We start from the raw sequence: 20,517 nt of genomic DNA, 5'->3' as shown, positions 1-20,517 counted from the left end.
TATCTGACCATCTTCTCCTGAAAGCAGATTGTTTTAGTGTTATACCCAAACGGGGGAAGGGTTGCAACTAAATTTATACACACAAATATATACAAAAGATGACATTTTATTCTATATTGTGAAGAGAACTACTTAAAAATGTGGTGACAAATTAATTTAAAAAGTAAATGTAATTTCCTTTATGTCATGAACTTAATAATGAAAATAATACAAGCTGTCCTGTTTGAGATTTTATTTCAACTACACATTTAACACAAATTATTAACTAGTTGAAACATAAAAAAATAAGCAGAATTACACATATAACAATGAAATGCTTGTATCATGAAAAAGTGCAGTGTGTCTGCATGTGTCTGAATGTGATCTGCCAGGTCCAGTTTACTTCCGCTAGTGTCAGAAACATTTACATTTACAGTGACAGAAAAAAACACCTCACAAGCATTTTCATATAGCAAAGGGTTGATGTCAACTCACACCATCAACTCTTGGTGAAAAATACTTTCTGTGCTCCCACACGTAATCCATTTTGATCAACTCTTCTCAATAGCTTCAATGCATACAGGAAGTTAGATAACAAAATTTGGAAGAGCAGAGCAATGAAAAGGGGCATGTTGAATAAGGCGACTAGTGTCATTGTAGGCTGAGCGCCCCTAAGATTGAAATCCCAGAATGTTTATGTTTAATAAAAATAATGCAAGTAATTATGTGCATTGAGGTATTTTGTAATTTGACAGATATGACTGCAGCAATCTGGGCTTCCAGAGCCCTTCAAGTTTCAAAACGTCCCAGTAAATTAAACACCAACATGACAAGACAAACGCGAATAACCCATCGATAATGAAAAAGGTTGTTTTAAGCTATTCTTCCACAACACACGCAGGGATGGATTACCGACCGGGCCAAGGTGGCCAGTGCCCAGGGGCCCTTGACTGCCCCGGGGGGCCCTGGGCTTTAAGGTTGCGCGATCCATTTTTGCGATCCCACCGCTTGAAAACCCATCAACAATGAAAATGAAACACCCCACCCCCGCTCAACATCTTTTGGCCATAAAAACGAACCTCACCACTGCAGAATAAAATGTGAAATGTGTCACCCTATAGGTCTGGGTGAAAAGTGAGTGTTTATGAAAGTGAATCAAAGTAATTGTTGTTGTAGCACATCCAGTATTTATTTCACGACGAAAGTGGGTGGTACTTGGCTGACAATAAGCCAGGTAAAAATAATTTAGCAAAAATGTAGGTTCAGAAACGTGATTCTGTGAGACCAGGTTACAGAATTACTTCTTCAATAAATAGTTTGTTAACTGTTATATTATGAATATTATTAGAGAGAGAGAGAGAGAGAGAGAGAGAGAGAGATCGTGTTATGGGTGCATTAAGTATTCATTAATAAAAGAACAGATCATTCACAGTTTGCCATGGAAGAGAGACAGAGAAAGAGAGTGACAGAGAGAGAGAGAAATATAGATAGTCTCTACAGGATATGTAAGGTTGTGCTTTTTTTTTGCTCGCTCTGAATTTAATAATTTTTTTCTCATTGTTAACATATGTAAATTCCTGTGTAGCTTCTACTGCTGCAGGCCTTCAGTACTGCTTACCGTAAAAGGACAAGAGAACAAGCCAAACACACAAAGTCTCTCTTCTCACCACTCTATCTGACTCGCTCACGAAAATAATAGCAGAGTCAGAACAACACACAAACAAATTTAAAAACACACATTTACTTAGCTATCTATCTAAATGCATAGACCTGATATTAATATAGATATTGTACCGTAGATATTGTTTTAATACTTTATTCTGAATATACCCAAGGCAGGTTTGGTCAGATTTAACTTTTAGGGGCATTTCCCCCCCTAAACTATAGCTATACACACACACACACAGTAATGCTATGCTATCTACCTTTCTCTCTGTCCCTCTGTTCTGACTTTTTCTCGGTTCATTATCATGCAGTAACATTTTGATTGATGTGTCATCATAAAATCAGAGACCCTCCCCTCCGAATCCGAACACAAGTGGACACACGAGATGCATTTATGCGACCAGGTGTAAACAGTGATGTGTCTCGCTTGACCACATGTGATCAGATCACCCGAGACGCATCTTAAAACGAGGTGTAAAAGGGGTATTTTTCTTTCATTCATACCCAGGTTACATCATACCTGCTATTCACCCAGTGCTCTCTACAGTCTCTCTTTATCACAATTCCTGCGATTCTTTTTATTTAATATTTTATCCCCAACTGCCCCATACTGCCCGTTCTCCTGTTGCACAATGGTGAAGGATGGACAAGGTGAAGTAGAAGAGGAGGGCACACTAAATAAGGGGGTGCTGTTTTTTCCTTTCAGCTTGATTTACTGCATCTCTCTGTTACACCACAATTTGGAGCCATGGGGCAACAGCAGTCTACTCAATCTCAATAAATAGGGTCAGTAGAATCTGAGAATGAGCCCAGGGAGAGAAAGAGAAATTTGAGAAATGTTATACAGCACAAAAATTATTTATTAACCCTGAAACTATCAGGGGACAAAACATTATGTTGCAAGGAGAGAGGTGGAGTTGACTCAGGAATTAAATCTTGATGAGTAAAGGAACAGTAAAATCGACACATTGTGGTTTAGTGTGACCTTATGGCTGCCTGTTATATGTGTGCTGGTGAGGTGTGATGAGGTCATTTACAAGGTTTCACTTCAATAAACCCTCTAACTGTAGATGCAAATGGGATATTGCAAAGAATGTGGAGAAATGTGAGGAACGATTTGGGGAAATTAGTAAAATAAGAGGAATGACAATAAACAAATGGAGGTTTATTTTTAACAAAGTACAAAGAGTGTAAAGAGAAATGTGTGTATGTTTCATTGTATCGGTATTCCTCAGTTACAGTTTGAAGGTAAGAAAACAGCTTTTAGAGTATCGAGTAAAACAGATATAATAGGTCAGTTCCAAAACCTAGTGAGCAGCCTAAGGAGGCATCATTTTAAGCCAATGTGGGCATGCTCCACTTTACACTTCAGTAAGCAATTAATTAAGCAATGAATCCACTACATAGATTTATTTTCATGTTTTGCATTGTATGCATGTTATTTTTACTGTGTCATTTTTGTGTGGACCCCAGGAAGACAAGCAACCACTTCTGGAAGCTAATGGGGATCTGAATAAGAATACACTTAATTATGTTGCTTCCTAAAATACCTTCTTTGGCACAAGTTTCCATGTTAGATGTTAGCTACTTTGAAACTGTTGCTTCCCAAGCTACAAACTATATAACTTGAATAGTAAAACTACAGTCAAGCTACTCTTTTAAAAAAGTTAAAGTTCTACATTGAAGAAAATAATTTTACATATACTATATATAGTAACAATTGGATGATATTATTTAACTGATTTCAAAGATATCACCTGATAGTTAGAATTTTAATTAGGTTGCCATTCCCTTACTACAGTCATGGTAATATAAGAGTCAAATCTGTGAAATCTTTGAGTAACTTGTTATGTTTATATTGAAATTGTGGTTTTCATGGTGTTTGGAGGAAAAGGACAAATCTTATTTTGATGAGTAAGTCCACTGGAAAAAAAGAGAGAAATTCAGGATAGAGAGTTGTGAAGTTGAGAATAAAGACGTAAAAAGGTGGAAAAAGAACTCGTCCGTGTCCATGGGTTTTATTTATAACTTCAAACCGTTATCACAGGATTTAAGAACCTGAACACCCACACATAAGCTTTACAGTAACTACAATATTACTTTATTAAAATAATGGTTAATTTTCAAAAGGGTTAGACAAATACGGTGACAACATTAAATTGAACATAAATATATACATTACAATATATGCACTAATAAAATAGAAATATCCCTTTTTGATATAACTGAATCAAAATATAGTGATAACAGCAGCAATTAACTAAGACATAGGCTATTTTCTCTTAGTGTAAAAAGCAACTAAAAGCATCTTCTTTACACTAAGTGCAAATAGCGTTAGATGCTATTTGCAATCAAGTGTAAATAGTGGAAGATACTCTTACACCCCTGTTTAAATACTAACATACAGTATAGTGGCAGCACTACAATATTTTTATTGTGTTTATTTGGAGTCCCACAGACATCCTACACCAACCCCTAACACTACCTTACAAAAATGAACCATGGTTTTACTACAGTAACCATATTATCACCATGGTAATTTTCTAGTAAAATCATAGTAACCACATGGTTACCATGGTTACTATTAACTACTATTAACAACATGTTACTACAGTAAAACCATGGTTAATTTTATCTGGATCAAATCCTTCTCTCAACACTTCGACCTTCACTGTGACTAAATCACTGTAGGGAATCTCTTTTATGTATTACTATAAGTAGTATTATAGGAAATATTAAGAGTAGAGACAAGGGAAAAAGTATGTCAATGGGTTGGAATGAAACCCGGATCTCCAGTGTGACAACACATACACATACCATCATTACACCCAGAACTACTACAGCTGCATAGGGGGGTGCAGTATGTCACAAAATCGTGCGTTTCCACCAGAATAGCGCAAATAGTCACTTAGTTATCCAATCTCTTAATCCACTAAATGTCTAACCCGTTAACCAGTTTAATGTTTCTGGCCCATTGAGAAAAATTCAAATATGCCCGTCTTCATTTGATCAGCAGTTGACCCCAAGAAAAATGTCGTGGCTGTCTTGAGTTTAGTCTGAGCAGTTGTGGACAGAGTTAGTGTAAATAGCCAACAAGATGGGCTACTTGCACTTAGTGTAAATAGACACTCCGATTGAATAATTCACAAAAAAAGTTCCTTTAAGAATCAGTCACTTAAATTATTAGTTTTTTCCAGTTCTATATGAGAGAGATACTTATATCATTAAAAACTGAAAAGTATATGATTATTTTACCCAGTGTTTGTGTGTGCAATGTTATCTTATTAACATGCTAACGTCAAACTATAGGTGTTTTCCCAACTGAATTTTGGATGGCCCTTCCACAAGACTGTTAGCAAGGAGTACATTCATACAGTAATGCCATGCTTCCTTCAAAGTGCCTACATCAAGATATCTCTCCATCATAGTGAGAAGGCATAGGAAATGCCCAAAATGGCCTGGGAATATTCTGCATTGAAATTTACCAAATTAACCAAATGCAGACAAAGCAGACATTGCAAAACAGCTGGGGGACGTCCCCTGATTGCTAGGTAGGGATGATCACTTTCGATTGGAATTTGCCCTATATTGAAAGCAATTGTGAGTAAAGTCTCCCATGTGGAGTTCTTGTGAGATGTAGGCAGCCTATGTAGCATGTTCAAAATCTGTCACTTATGAGGTTCCATAATGGATAGAATGCTACCTTAATTGGAAGCTGCCTATGTAGACAGTAGGCCGCTTACTATAATTTGAAACAAAGCTATAAAATGTGAGAGGTGCAGAGAAGTTTAGAAGTTGATGGGAAGTAAGAAAGATAATGATAACAATGGTAGCTGAGGCATGTGATGAGAGAAGATGAGTAAGAGCAGAGACAAAGCGTATTGGAGGGGAGAAAACAGCAGAGATTGAGATCTAAATTAGAAAATGAAGAGAGGTAGCAAGGGAAGGGTTCATAATCAGTGCTTATATTAGAGAAAGATATGCTGTATTAGTGCTGAACTGTATCTTCATAAAAACACTGGAAACCTCTGAAAGATCTCAAATAAAGATCTTGCTGTAAGTCTTTTATCGACTCGGCCAGCTTTATACAGACTCAAAGTTTAGCTCATCAATCCTTACAGCTAAGTCTGTCAAAATGCCACAATCCCTTTGTACAACTGAGCACAGACATATCCAGACTCACACAGACTCAACTTACACATCTGAAACAGAACTTTTATGTGCATAAAGAGGAAAATGAAGAGATTGGAAAGAGGTTAAGAAAGATGGCTGGTGCTGATGGCCGCACTATGCCTCCAGATGTGGTTGCTGCCCTCTCCGTGTCATTAAAATGAATCCACTCTGCGTGTTAATGCTTCACGAGGATAAATAATTCAGCATAGGCACACGCTGATGGGGCGGGCTAATTTAAGAGCAGCCTGGTGGTGAGACGTCACCATCACACACATTTGCACCACTTAAATCGCATTCTCGAACCCTGTGATCGGGTCCGTAACGAGTCGTGACAACTATCACGACCTCACAGGGTAGCAAATGTCAATCGATGAGATGGACTGGAAGATGGATGTGCCCAGATTAATGCCACAACCTGCTTATTAACCTGAGGTGAAAACAATCAGAACATGGTGTTCAGGAATACTCAACGCCAGTGTTTGTGACAGACGCCCAGACCGTTTAACTGCTCAAGTAATTTGATGGACAGCTATACACACAAACACACACACACACACACACACAACGCACACAAATTATTTTTAAGAACTGTGCTGTAAGATCAGAGTTTTAGGATTGGAGTGGAGTGTTGGCTTTCATTTAATGTGAGACAGAGACAATAAAACAAGAGTGTAAAATGGATTAACAGCACTGTAAAAACATTGTGATCAGATGCCAGCAAGAACAACACACCAGCTCATTTGTTTTTGTATTTTAAGAGACTTCATTATATGAAGACAGTCTCCCCTGATCTTGCAGGCTGGCTGGAGGCTCTGCAAAACCTGTAAGACTGTGGTTCAGCTCCCTGACATTTACTCGAGACAAACCGAAGTAGTGCCACTTATGACTCTCCTCTTTGGGGAGGAAATGACATTAATAGAGACTCACTGTGACCTGTGGACATACAGTAACATCCAATGCAACGTGTTCCAGCAAACACAGGGACAGCGGCAAACACATCTGAGCATGTGCTCCTTTCTCCCACTGCTTTATTTAAAAGCAAACACAGTTCATGATTATTTATTAGATGCTAATGCAAGGCACTTCAAAGAATTGTCCAGTCAGAAGATCCCAGAGACTTTACTAGCAGAACCAGTGAATTACTCCTCCCCCTGCCAGGTCCAAGCACACCTGCAGAAATAGTTACATTAGTCCTCTCTTTGTTTACTGTGGAGCCTTAAAACAAGCACACGGTGGTAACTGTCACACACCCACAGGCTGTATCAAATTATATAGAACTCAAGTTGATGACTAAAGGACAATGTCAGTCTGTCACCTGAAACTGTGAAAATGCCCAATTTCCTGTGAGAAAATGTACAGTGCAGCTTGGAAGGTGTCCAGGAATGTTGGGGGCATCTCGGAAAGTGTGTTCCATCTGTGAGGTCTTAGGCTTTTCTCTTGATGGCTAATCAATGAAACAGATTGCTTTGGGTCAACTATGGAGCAAGGTGAGCCACCATTGGACTCTCTGTCTGACAAAAAAAGTCAGCTTTTGTAATTTAGCCATTAGGAATTAGTGAGCTACTTTCTGAGAAAGCATTTTAAGGCATCATAAGCTTTCCATCCATGTATTTCTTTGCATATTTTAGAATTTTGCATAAAAAACACTGGATGGAAACACCAAGATGTGAATAAAATCTCCAAAATGTCTATAAAAAAACATATACGCTCGCTTTATATACATTTGTTATATTCAAAAAGAAAACATGAGCCTAAATTATGCTGGGCTGAATATATTCCTAAAGAATTTATTTATCAGTATAGATGTGTCAAAAAAGTAATGTGACTGCCTCAACAAGCCATGTGAACAAATTATTTGCTCAGAGAATATCATCATCGCATATCTAATGTTGCTCTGGTTATTCAGGAATGCCGGATTTGTGCCGAAATTTGACTCTCTGCCAGATTCTTAATCACCGCCAACTGATTGGTCCTTATCCCTAAAACCAACCCTACACCCACCCCTATCTCTAACCATAGTAGAAAGGTATGTTCCTTACCCCTAAAACCCAACCCTACAACCACCCCTAAACATAAGGATACCTAAACATAAGGATACTTATGTTTAGGGGTGATCGGCATGACACCAGAGCCAAAGACTCTCATCAAAATAATTTGCTAATATTACCTCCTAGAACTGGCATGCTTTCACTCCCAGGCATAAGGCATTTGTCACTGAACACTAGTAGAGGTCCGTTAGAGCGTTTTGTCTGCATGCCCTAAACCACAAGTACTACATTACATTTAATGAAGAAACAATTGTGTTTTTAACTTCCATTTTAATTTCTATTTTACATCTATTTCCTGTGGAGTGATGGATTTTCTTTTCTTCTGTAAAACATATGGGATGAAAATGCAGCTTTTTTCACAAATTATTATTATTATTTTTTTTAATGATATTCCGATTTTGCACACAAATTAACATGATCTTTATTGATCCCCAATAGGAGAAATTTAGTTTTACTCAGCAGCAGCATAAGTATGAGCAGATACATTTCCATAAATACCTATACAAATGTCAAATCAAAATATAATATAAATTAAAAATTAACTATAGCGTTAAAAGATCAATATAAAGAATATATACATGTGCAAGTACTCAATATTTTATATACTCCACTACTTACAATCACTAAATTACATACATATAGATATACTTTAGAATATAAATTAATATGAACAGTGGTGTGTGGTACTGCTGTAACTTGGATGGAAACATGACTAAAAGCACTCCCAACGTAAAGGCTGTTCCAAATAGTAGGTAACTATATTATTCTGCCTCAAAAGATACCTTGTTTGACCAAATTTTAAGATAGCATCAAATGTATTCTTCACAAAGAAGGCAGTCTCAGAGAGCACTATAATGAGCTCGGTGAACAAAATATATACAAGTTGGCGAATATAGTGAGAGAAATGTTCATTATAAATGTACTTATTATCCATTAAGAAATAAATAGTGCAAATCATTTTTTTTTTAATTTTAATAATAGAAACTGACTATTGCCAAAAAATATGTGTGCTATTTATGCTCATTAGAGTATAGCAAAGTTCATCTCAAGTCACCTGTATTGAAATCAATACAGAAATTGATGCAACAGTGCCCACCCACTTATTCAGCCGTCATAATTTATTTTCCACAGTCTTTGATAGATCCTTTATAAGAGTTGTAAGCATGAACTAAACCAACCAGCTCCGAGGTATATCACAACATCACAAACTTTGTTACGAGGAAAAATCTTATTTGAAAATTGGACAAAAAGACAAAGTTACAAGACTGTGTACTTGCCGTCTTTCACAAGAGCACAAAATCCCATAAAGCATTAGGAATATGACACTGAATAAAAAACTATGGGTAAATATAACTGATTCAAGGTTGTTGATTACAAGTAGAGAAAAACAATATCTTTTATTTTTACTGGAAAATATTCCGGTATGTACAAATGGATAAGTTGTTTAAGGGTGAAGAGCCACGACTCGATTACACCATTCACAGAGCATCATGGGAGTGGGCGGTCACTCTGAGGCACATCAGGCTTGGTTGACCACGATTCTCTGATTAGTGAAGTTTTCGCTGTTGGAATGTGTATAATGTAGTGGTTTCCATGAATTCCGCTATCAAACACTGTGAACGAAGTTGAAATAATGTATATAGATGGCTTTAACGAAAGCATAAACAATCGAAGAACAACCTCTGAGCTCAAGGTAGGGCTGTTTTTTAAGGTTTATAAGAAATTGTTGAAAATCAATTAGTCTATGGAATAAATGTATGGGATTTTTACTTTCAGAACCAGACTGTTGCACTCTATTGCAATCCTACTCTCTCATGCGCTTCACTGAGGAGCGCTTTATGTGTGGCTCACAGAGTTGAGTTCCATATCAGTCACGTCATGTATGACCTTCAAGATGCTGCCTTTGGAAGAAGACAATGAGGCAGCTCATAAGTCGTCCTTAATGGAAGATTGATTTTAATTGTGACACAACCTGATTGGCCCAGTCCTAAATGAATAAAACAGAAAATGCGGTGGAAATGAAAAGCAGAGGGTGACCAATGTATTTTCTCTAAAGCAAAAGCACTTCAAAAGCACTAACATGACTCACAACTGTTTCTCTTTTCTCTTCGACATTAGGTTTTTCTTGAGGGGGTAAAAGGGCATAATTACTGTCATGAAGAAAGCTTTGAAATGGACTGAAATAACATGTGCAGTCATTTTCTTTTTCATTTTCTTCCAGAATTTCTTTCAATTTTAAATTTTTTGCTCTCATTTTTATATAAAAGAAAATCAGCAAATTATTTATCTTGAGGGCCATACATGGTACCAAGTATGTTTCCTATTCATTTACATTGAGTGCACTCTTGACTTCTGGCTGAGGCTCACAAAAAGAGGCTAAAGGGCTAAATGATCCCAAGTGTTGTGAGAAATGGGTTGTAATGAAAGCTTTCATTCAAACGGTTCAACAGAGCTTGAGTTTTTATTGCCCTTTCTGAATCGGATCAAATTGATCACTTCTTGTACCCCTGAAGAGTTCATCAATGCTCCAACAAAGCAAATAAGCTGTGAAAAATACTGTGAGTGTGTTAGTCACACACGCACACATACAAATTCTTGTTAGAACATTTCACTTATGAATCAGTGATTTACAATTTCGTGAGACAACCAAAAATGTCATATAAACTGTCCGATACATTATGATGGACATATTACAATATAGTAATACAATGTTCATGACATTGAAGTACAATTTTATGAATAACTCTTGTAGTTTTGTAGCTTAGACATTGCTTTATTTTTGGTTTGAAACCATGTAATGCATAAGCCTACACTCTGCTTTTTTGCTTTTTACTGACAGCTGACAGCGACTTGCAGTGACAAAGCTATTGGAAGTCATTAATTTTCAAAGAGAATTAGCAAAGTGTGTCCAGCAACTTGACAAAGTTAAAAGAAGTTCATCTTTGTGGTAATGAGCAGTGATGCGATGCTTTAACTACCAATGGGTGTAAAAGCAGTAAAGACTTCATGATCCATGGAGAAGTTGGAAAAATTGAGAATTTAATGTTATTGAGAGCAATTTCACAAATCAATAATAGTGACTACGTTTACATGGACACCAGAAATTGCAAGAAACCGGGTCATTGCAAGAAAGCAGCATTCCAGTTTACATGAATAAGTGGTGTATACTTTACTTCCATGTGGCTCGGTCAGTAAGCATCTTTCTCCACAGCAATGTAAATTCGTAATTAATAACGCAATAAATAACAAACATGTTCATGACATTGAAGTACAATTTTATGAATAACTCTTGTAGTTTTGTAGCTTAGACATTGCTTTATATACAAGGAAAATATACGCAAATGTGAGGGACCATCAATATGTAACATTAGTGTGTATACATTAAATGGGTATAGTTTTTTGTGAATGTGCTTTTTCCACAGCACTCCCATAAATGGAGAATTATTTTCACTTTGTTGACTTGTTGTTGGGCTTCATCCTATGATGTTTGTTCTCCTCACTGTTCACGCACATGCACATCCCTCAAAAAACCTGTTAGAATGTGGCCACATAAGCCTCTTTCTCTGGGAGAAACCTGGGTGTGTTAAACCACTTTCTCTTAATCCCTTAAATGGCATAATGAAATCGGCATTCCTGTTTGCAAGCCATTTCAGAACACCACTTACTGCAAAAAAGCTGGAATAAACCGTTTTCTTAAGTGCATGTAAATGTGGTGACTGCAGGAAGCCCACAAGCAATAAATCACTGTCTGTGTGAACAGGGTTTATGACTCCTGATGATGTGAGGAGCAAAGATGAGACGAGAACTGAACTGAACAGAACAGAACTACACTATGCTCCATACAGTGAAGTTCCAGTGATCATCTCTTCATTGCTGCCAAAACCAGCTCTGTAAGGGATCTCTGTGACATTAAAATAAAGCTGTTTTTCATTCCACTGTTGAACCCTCCTTATGTCCTCTGTGTGACAATAACAGTTTTATTTCCTCGGATGGCCTTTTCCAATTTTACTGAATATTACTAGGTGGTTCTCCAAACAAGCAGAAATAAATCAGGTTATTTCTTGGCTTGCATTGAAGGATATTCTCACAGAATCTTATATTTTTGCTTTTTGGCACAATTATATAGACATGTATCAGTCCAGGCAGGCCCTTAGACATGGATTATGAAAGCCTAATAGCTTTGCTTTTTATTCCAAGTAGGCTACCAATATCATTCCCATTAATCTTTTCTATCTGCACACAATCTGATGAGACCAGCATGATTTTCCCATTGTATTTTATCTCTCTGCTACTACTGAGCAATGTGTGAGCTAATGTGACCTAACAAATAACAATTGACAGTGTATTACTGGAGAGGAATGAGGATATTAAGGAACTGCTTCCTGTTTTTAACAAATCTGTGAAGTCTTAATGTTAAAGAGTCCAGCGGAAACTCTCGTAATGCTTTTGGACACCAGTGCCTCTCCCAATATTCACAGCCCAGACAGTAGCAAGAGTCCACTGCAATGGCAACAGTGGAGGCTGATGTCACAGAAGTGTGGAAATCCAGCAGAAGCTGCTTTGTATACCCAGGCCCCATACAGGTGCCAGCAATGTCAATTAAGCATAAACATTTTAAAAAAAAAAGCCAGAACAGATGCGCAAATGTGTATCTGAAGATGGAGATCAAGATTCAGGAAAAGTTGGGTGGCATTTGGCCAAAACACTTGCACATATTTGCGGATGTGCAAATGTTTTCCTGCATAAACCATGATTCAAAAATAAGTTTGCATGTCAATTTATTCTAAATCAAAGACTCCCCATGGCCATTGCAACATACAGTGCATCCGGAAAGTATTCACAGAGCTTGAGAGATCCTGCAAAAAAGAATGGGAGAAACTGCCCAAAAATAGGTGTGCCAAGCTTGTAGTATCATACACAAAAAGACTTGAGGCTGTAATTGGTGCCAAAGCTGCTTCAACAAAGTACTGAGCAAAGGCTGTGAATACTTAAGTACATGTGATTTCTTTTAAAATTATTTTTAATAAATTTGAAAAGATTTCAAACAAACTTCTTTCACGTTGTCATTATGGGGCATTTTTTGTAGAATTTTGAGGAAAATAATGAACTGAATCCATTTTGGAATAAAGCTGTAACAATAAAATGTGGAAAAAGTGAAGGGCTGTGCATACTTTCTGGATGCACTGTATGTTAGGCCAAAATGTTTTAAATATATACAGTATTATTATTAGAAATTGAGGTAACTAACTGAGGATTTTAAAGTAATTCATTCATTACCATTATTTAACTACATTAGTTAACATGAATTAACAATGAACAATACTTTTACAGCACTTGTTAAAAGTACAGTAAGTGATTTTTTTTTTTTTCATGGAAATGTTTGCAAACATTTCTCCTACTCCCTGAGAGATATTACTGAAATAAGTGTTGTAAGGTGAGATCACCTGTCTCTGTAACAGCTATAGATTTTGTAAATAGCAAATAAAAATGTGTCTGCGGACAATGACGCTTTCGACCTATTAACCATTTAGCACATTGTCATGGTGTTGCAGTTGTCAGTTGATGGTGCTATGTAGTGCATTATTGGAAGAAGAACGAAGAATTGCTATACAAAATGACTTGAATCGAGAGTGGCCACTGGAATTCCTCAATGTCATAGATTAAAGACTCTGACAAAGATAGTGCCAAAGAGTCTGAGATGAACCACATCAGGCCAATAAAGGAACAAAGGAGACTTGTCCTGATAGCACATACCTGAAAACACTCATGTTAATAATTATTCACATGACTTGAAGACAATTCTTCTGAAGAAACCCCCATGACATGACATCATAGAGTTAGAACACACTCACTGGAAATCCCACAAAAAGCTAAGATTCTCCTTTGTCCTTTGATATAAACAATTTGCTACACTTAAATTAGACTATTCAGGAGATCACAAGACATTGTGATCATTATTCTGCAAACCGCAGCCAAAAAATAATCCATGAACATTTCACACAAAATCACAGTACTTGTGATTTAATCCTCTAAAACATAGAGAATCAACCTTTTTTACCAAAATGTACACAATACTTAGCCTTGCTAGATAATTCAGAAAATTATGTTATGACCTGTAATCATTTTGCTAACTGACGAATTGGTGATTATAATCTTTAATCTTGTTTTCTTCATGTCATATTACTAGAATGGTAACAATTCATGATAAAATACATCACGTTTACTCTTGTTGAGATTCTTTCTGCATCTCAGGAATGTTTGTGTTAATACATTTTTGATATATTCAGTTGTATCCAAGATATATAAAATGTATGATTAAAACAAGTACTTGTTGAGCGGGAAATGACAGCCCTCACACACAAAGGATCGTCAGTCAACTTCAGTAGGGACAGACTCACATGGTATCTGAAAGACATTTTTGATTGGCTCAGGACACCTTTGGGGTGCAGCCAATCTCAACTCAAAACTCCCTACCAAGGAAGAACTCCGCTCTCTTCTCTGGCTCTCTTGCCTCTCTTCCACTTGTTCTGCAGCTCTGGCTCTCGTGGCTTGTATCCTCAGTCCGGCACCCTCAAGTTCCATACCATGTAGAGTCCAAAAAAGCTCAGAACATGAAGAGTTCCGAGGAAGCCCTTCTCTTCTCTGTGCTACGACTCACCACTGTGATGGGGAGTTGCGAGTCTTCCTTGCGGAAGGCCTCACTTCAAAGCCCCGCCTCATCATCCCAGCAACAGACATCTACAATCTTAACAGAGGTCCAAAACATCAACGGAGCAACCAGAACTTTCTAGTGACACAGCCAAAGAACCAAAGCAATGCAAGGTAATGCAATGACACGCAAGTACATCTCCAGACTTTTGCTGAAAGTGCTGGTGTGTTATTTAAATACTTTGGGTAATCCAATTGCAAATCGATTTAGACTCAAAGAAGTATTGAATGGTTCTCAAGGCATTGTTTCTAGACTCCATAATTTTCATTTTCTCTATACCGATCATATCATTCACATTCTGTTACAATTCACTCACCAACCTGTTTTTCATGTTTGTATGTGTTAGATTAGTTTTAATTTTTAGATTAGCAATAAAGTCTTGATTGTATTTAAAGATGGACTGACTGGTATATTTTGATAAATAATCTCATCTCATCTTTGAACAACACGGACCATATCTAAAAGATTTGTGATATTATTTTCAATAAGCCATGAGAATAGTATTACTCCAATAAGCAAACTAATAATAATTCCCTTATTAAAGCTAATTCCTTACCATAGAAATTGTGAGTGGATACAAGGAGCCGTTGTATTACGATTTTAATGGTGGAGAAATTTATTCAGACTATTATTCTAATTATTTGTAATTAATCCTTGTTATAATGATGGTTGAATGTGACTAATTCCATTATAAAATTTCTTTACATAATGGCGTAGACATGCAGACAGTTTAATTTAATTTCTAACACACATACTATTCCCTATTACTATTGTTCTTCTAAAGATTATTAGAGCCCAATCACTGAAAATGCAGAGGCCCTATTGTTTTTCTAAGGATTATTGGGGCCCAAGCACCGAAAGTACCCCCATTTTGGATTTTCTGAAAATCGCAGGCTCTGAACTTTTAAATACTCCCCTAGGTGATTGATTTGACTGTTACCAAATTTGTGCAACATTGCACCAAGACATTGAAGATGCTAAACTGTATATTTTGTATATTTTTAATGGTATCGCCATGGCGAAGCAGTACATTTATGGCGAAAAATGGGAAACAGGAAGTGCCTTCTGTGTGCATTGCGTGATTTTGATGAAAATTCAGCTGTATGTCTTGTAATGGGGCTTATCACATGGATGCGGCTATTATGGGTCACGGTCATAGCACCACCAACTGGCAGCAGGAAGTATGGCACGTTTAACAGACCCAAACTGCTTAAAAATCCATCCATCTTCAATCTTAAAAATTGTTTAGAATAATGTAAAATGCCAAATGCATGTGTCCGCCTTGCATTGTTTTCCGAAAGCTACCAGGTGGAAATGGATCCATGGTGCTTTGTCCAGTCATCACTGCCTGCAGCTTTATTTTTAGTTGTTGGAGTATAAAAACCTATAGGAATGCTACTGGAAACTGGAGGTGGATGTGTCTTCAGAATATTTTAGTGTGGATTGTATGTTCGGCTCATAACATAACAGTCAATTCAAGCTTTGCAAAGGAACTGTTATTGAAGGATGGGGCAGTTAAAAACACTTGGACGCGATCGCAAAAACCGTAAATAAACAGTTTAATTAAATGAATATTTAATGCGTCATGACTGTGTGATAGTTTATAGTGCTGACATCCTGTTTACACTGGACACATCTGTTGACTAAACCGTTTATTTATGCTGTTGGCAGTAGTAGCACCACTGCGTACAGCGCAAATTGGATGCTTCCATGGTAGACAACATCACTGATTATAATGGGTTCTATTGCTTTTGACTCTCGTGTCCAGTGTAGACAAGGTGTGAGTGTTAAATTGTGCTTGAGATGAACAGTTTAATATATTTGGATGCAATGAGTGGGATGTGTATTATGTGTAAACCCTGACATTTAGTTTTAGAATGTTCTTGAGCGGGTTCCTTCTCTTCCGATTGAGTTCCTAAAATGGCTCTGTTAGCCAATCACAACAGTGGGCATTTACGTTGAAATTTTAAGGAGAAGCTTAGGCCAAAACTAAGCGTTTCAGACAGAGGTTCCAAAAACAGGTTGGAAAATTATAATTTATTACTAAATTATTAATGTTTTAATGCAAAAAAAAACTTTAATGTTTTCAACATACAGAATAAGCTACTAAAGCATTTTTTTTTTATTAATAAGTTGTATATGTTTTATGCATTATGAAATAACATGAACTAATTGTAACAATTGTATTAAAAAAAAATCACATTAACCAAGATTAGTAAATGCTGTAATTGTTAGCTCATGATAACTAATACATTTACTAATAAAACCTTATTGTAAAATGTTACCAAAAGGGAATAACTAGGTGACCCTGAGTAACAAAAATTATATACGTTACAACTCAGTCAGGGAAAGGTTCTGCATCAAAAGGAAGCCGATCACGTGTAATTGAGGCCAATATAACAGATGCTTATTGTGTTTCAACAGGTCTTGAGAATGACAAACTTTGTTTTACTCAAAGATCTTGTCTGCATCTACAGAGAGCGTAAGGACATGTTTGCTAATAGTGATAAATAGCTGTGCAGGTGAGATTATGCAGAAAGCTCTTATGTGGGATCATTTGGGTATGTTTTCTGTAAATTACTAATTGTGCTCACTGGCACACGTTCTCTTATATAGAATAATCCATATTTATCAACATTAGAACGAAAGTGTGGATCCACCTCAAAATTTGCACGGGAAACATATGCAACTTGTAAACAATGACTTTGCTCTCCATAAACAGGTAAAAGACAGCAGGACAAAAGGACAATATCTGCTAAACACACACATTACATCAGAGAAAATTTGCTAAACCTGTGGAGTGTGGTCAAACACTGAGGGGATTACACAATGCCTTCCATTTTTCACTTTCAAATAATGCAGATTCTGCTACACTTCTGGTAATTTCTTACAATTCTCACATTACATGCCTGCCTACAGAAATACATTAATATACTCCATATAATCAGAAGAGGATATTCAGGCCGGCAGAGCTTTGTGGGAAGAGTGTAAGGTAGGAGTGTGTGGTGATGTTATTCATACTTCACTGGGCTGTTTACAGGGCATATCCCTATTCTGTTCCTGTTTTGGAGGGAGTTGGATTGTCCCAATACTCACAAACTGAATGTTGCACTAGAGAATAGAAAACAAACGAGTGGAATTTTATCTAATGGTCGGTGAAAGAATACATCACAAAAATAGCTCAAATGGTCTGCATAGCAAAAACACCTGTACCGATCAAGCAGAGATCACAACTAGCATACCAGGTTTCAGGAATCAACAACTGGGATTTTTCCTGCTGGCCCGCCAATATTTTTACTGGCCCCATCATGAAAAAATTATATTAATTAAAAATAAAATTATATATATACATTTGGTATTAAGATGTGTCTCGGGTGATCCGATCACAAGTGGTTAGACGAAACTCATCACTGTTTAAACCTGGTCACTTAAATGCATCTCCTGTGACTGCTTGTGTTTGGATTTTGAGGGGAGGGTCTCTGTTTCATGACAACATACATCAAACACTGTGTGTTACTGCATGATAATAAAGTGTGAAAAAAATGGTGCACTGTTTCTTTATTTAATCCAAGCACAAACACAACATTTCAAGCAAAATAATCCATAATTTTAGTGGATTTCCTGTATTAAACTGAGTATCAGAGGTGTGTGCTTCTTATCTGTGTCTCTTCATGTTGATCTCAGACATACCGAAGAAGATCTATGAAGTTCTCATGAATGTTTATGTATCCACTATTTAAAAATTCTCAGATTGGACCATTATTTCCTTTTAAAGCCGCTTGAAACCAGCAAAGTTTAAACTCTTGTTTTAGCGCAGCAGTTCATTGACAGGTTAGGAGTGGTACTTTGCTGCTGTCCATTACACGTTCTGAACAGATAGCATTTACACCTCAAATGTGATGTGGCCACATGCATTTTTGACCACTTTTGTATTTAATTTTTGTGACCCGATCACAAAACATTTTAGACCCCCTTTAGACCTGTATTTAACGCTGACCACATGTGATCGGTTCACCAGAAATGCATCTTAAAACCAGGTATAAACAGGGTCTAAGATACATTATACACTTCCCCTTATTTATATATATATATATATATAAGATTTGTTTAGAATTTTCACCTCTTTTCACCTCTAACTAACATGAGTCAGGAAAAAAACTCATAGTATCTACCAAGATAGCTTTACCTTGGCACATGGTTGTGACATCACGAAATGGCAAAGCTTATGAATATTAATTAGGTTATGCACAGATAATTTAAAATGATCTTTTATTATTTTGATAAACAGTCAGTTATTCTTGATGACCAATTCAACACTCACATAAATATTTCACATTAATTTGATAACTTCATCCTTACATCTGCTACTGTTGGTACAGTGATTTCGTTAGTTAGTGTTCAATACATGGATCAGCAAGTTATTTTAATGCATAATTGAATGATCTACTGGTAGAACATTTGCTTCTAATATTAGGGGTTTCAGGGTTCTAATTCACCCTAATTTAACTTTTTTATTTTAATAAACTAAGATTTAGAGATATCCCAATATCTTTTTTTTTTTTTAGAATGAGTACAAAGGACTGATGACGATACCCGTTTTTTCTTTTATATCAACAAATTATTTAAATTTTATAATCAAAATGGTGTTTAAATTAATGAATTAATTAAAACTTTAATCAAATTAAAAATAGAACAATTAATTTAGTATTAAATAATGTACATAATGTATTATTTTTATCAAATTAAGTGCTCTTTTACAGAACCTCACAGCACAATCCAAAATACAACATAGGAGTTATTTTTGTCAAATAAAGAGCTGCGTAACAAAGCATCACAGATGTGAGATATTTCTTAAATATTATACATTATATACATTATTATCAATATATACTAATGATTTATTATCATTAGCAGTATTAGTATTAAATCTACAGTGAATATTACATAACTATACAGTAGCAATATATTTTTGCTGTCATTTTTTCCATTTAAATTGAGCTTTTACTTTGGCGGAAGTACTTTTATTTTGAAGCCCTTTCCATTTCTGTAACTGTGTTTTGACGGTAGTTTCTCACTTTCGGAAAAGCCAGTCACTATGTGACCCATGTGATTATTAAACCGCAAAAGCCTGCTGATTAAATAAATATGTAGTCTGTATGTGCCTCGCACTACAAAGTGTATTAGCGCTCTGCTCACTGTCATCTGCTTCAAACAAGGCACATGATGCTCATGATGGTGTATTCTGTGTATGAGTCAAGGAGCTTTAAAAGGTATAAGCACTGTGTGTTTTTATGTCAGCACAACACCAGCTCCACATGTTCACAAGCACTCACATTTTAAACGAGCAGCACATGCAAACTATATATTATCTTATTAAATCGCTGCCTTTGTGGTTTAATAATCACACCAAGACATAACTTTATTTTCATTTGTGCTCTAAATGTTTACATAATGACATTTGTAAGTCAGATGGTATTGTCAGTCAGAGCATTTTTATGAGCATGCGTACAAGTACATGAGTGCATTATCAGACCAGATTCTGATACCAGAATCGGTAGCGAGACATCCTTACTAAGATTGCATCTGTACCTCTATGCCATTCCAACAAGCACTCATCAAAATAAATAACAAATTATAGTACTGGATCTCCACTCATTATAACAAACACAAATAAAATGTAAACTCACAATTAATAGCTGGAGATATCTCCTCGGTATTATACACATAACAACAGCTATTTCAAAAAGTGGTGGGGACAGAATTAAGGCAAGAAATTGGTGGGTAAATGTCCCACCCATCCAAGCCATAAATGTCTCCTATCCCTTGGCAATTAATTTAAAAAAACAATGTTCAATACATCAAGGAAAACCAAATATTTTAGTTGACAAGGCATAAAACCACATGTACATTATCAACGCATGTAAGATGCTGGAACATAATGAA

At 36.4% G+C, this 20,517-nt stretch overlaps 1 protein-coding gene across 2 annotated transcripts in view; it reads right to left on the bottom strand.

The window, feature by feature from the left end:
- LOC127656456 (glutamate receptor ionotropic, kainate 5-like) overlaps nucleotides 1-20,517 on the bottom strand; it is an 83,586-nt gene that overhangs the window by 55,882 nt on the left and 7,187 nt on the right. The gene's annotated exons all lie outside the window — the stretch shown is intronic.

The sequence above is a fragment of the Xyrauchen texanus genome, chromosome 15 (genome assembly GCF_025860055.1).
Source record: "Xyrauchen texanus isolate HMW12.3.18 chromosome 15, RBS_HiC_50CHRs, whole genome shotgun sequence".
In the NCBI taxonomy this organism is placed as follows: domain Eukaryota; kingdom Metazoa; phylum Chordata; class Actinopteri; order Cypriniformes; family Catostomidae; genus Xyrauchen; species Xyrauchen texanus.
The sequence above is the reverse complement of the archived record's forward strand: the minus strand, read 5'-3'. Positions and strand labels throughout refer to the sequence as shown.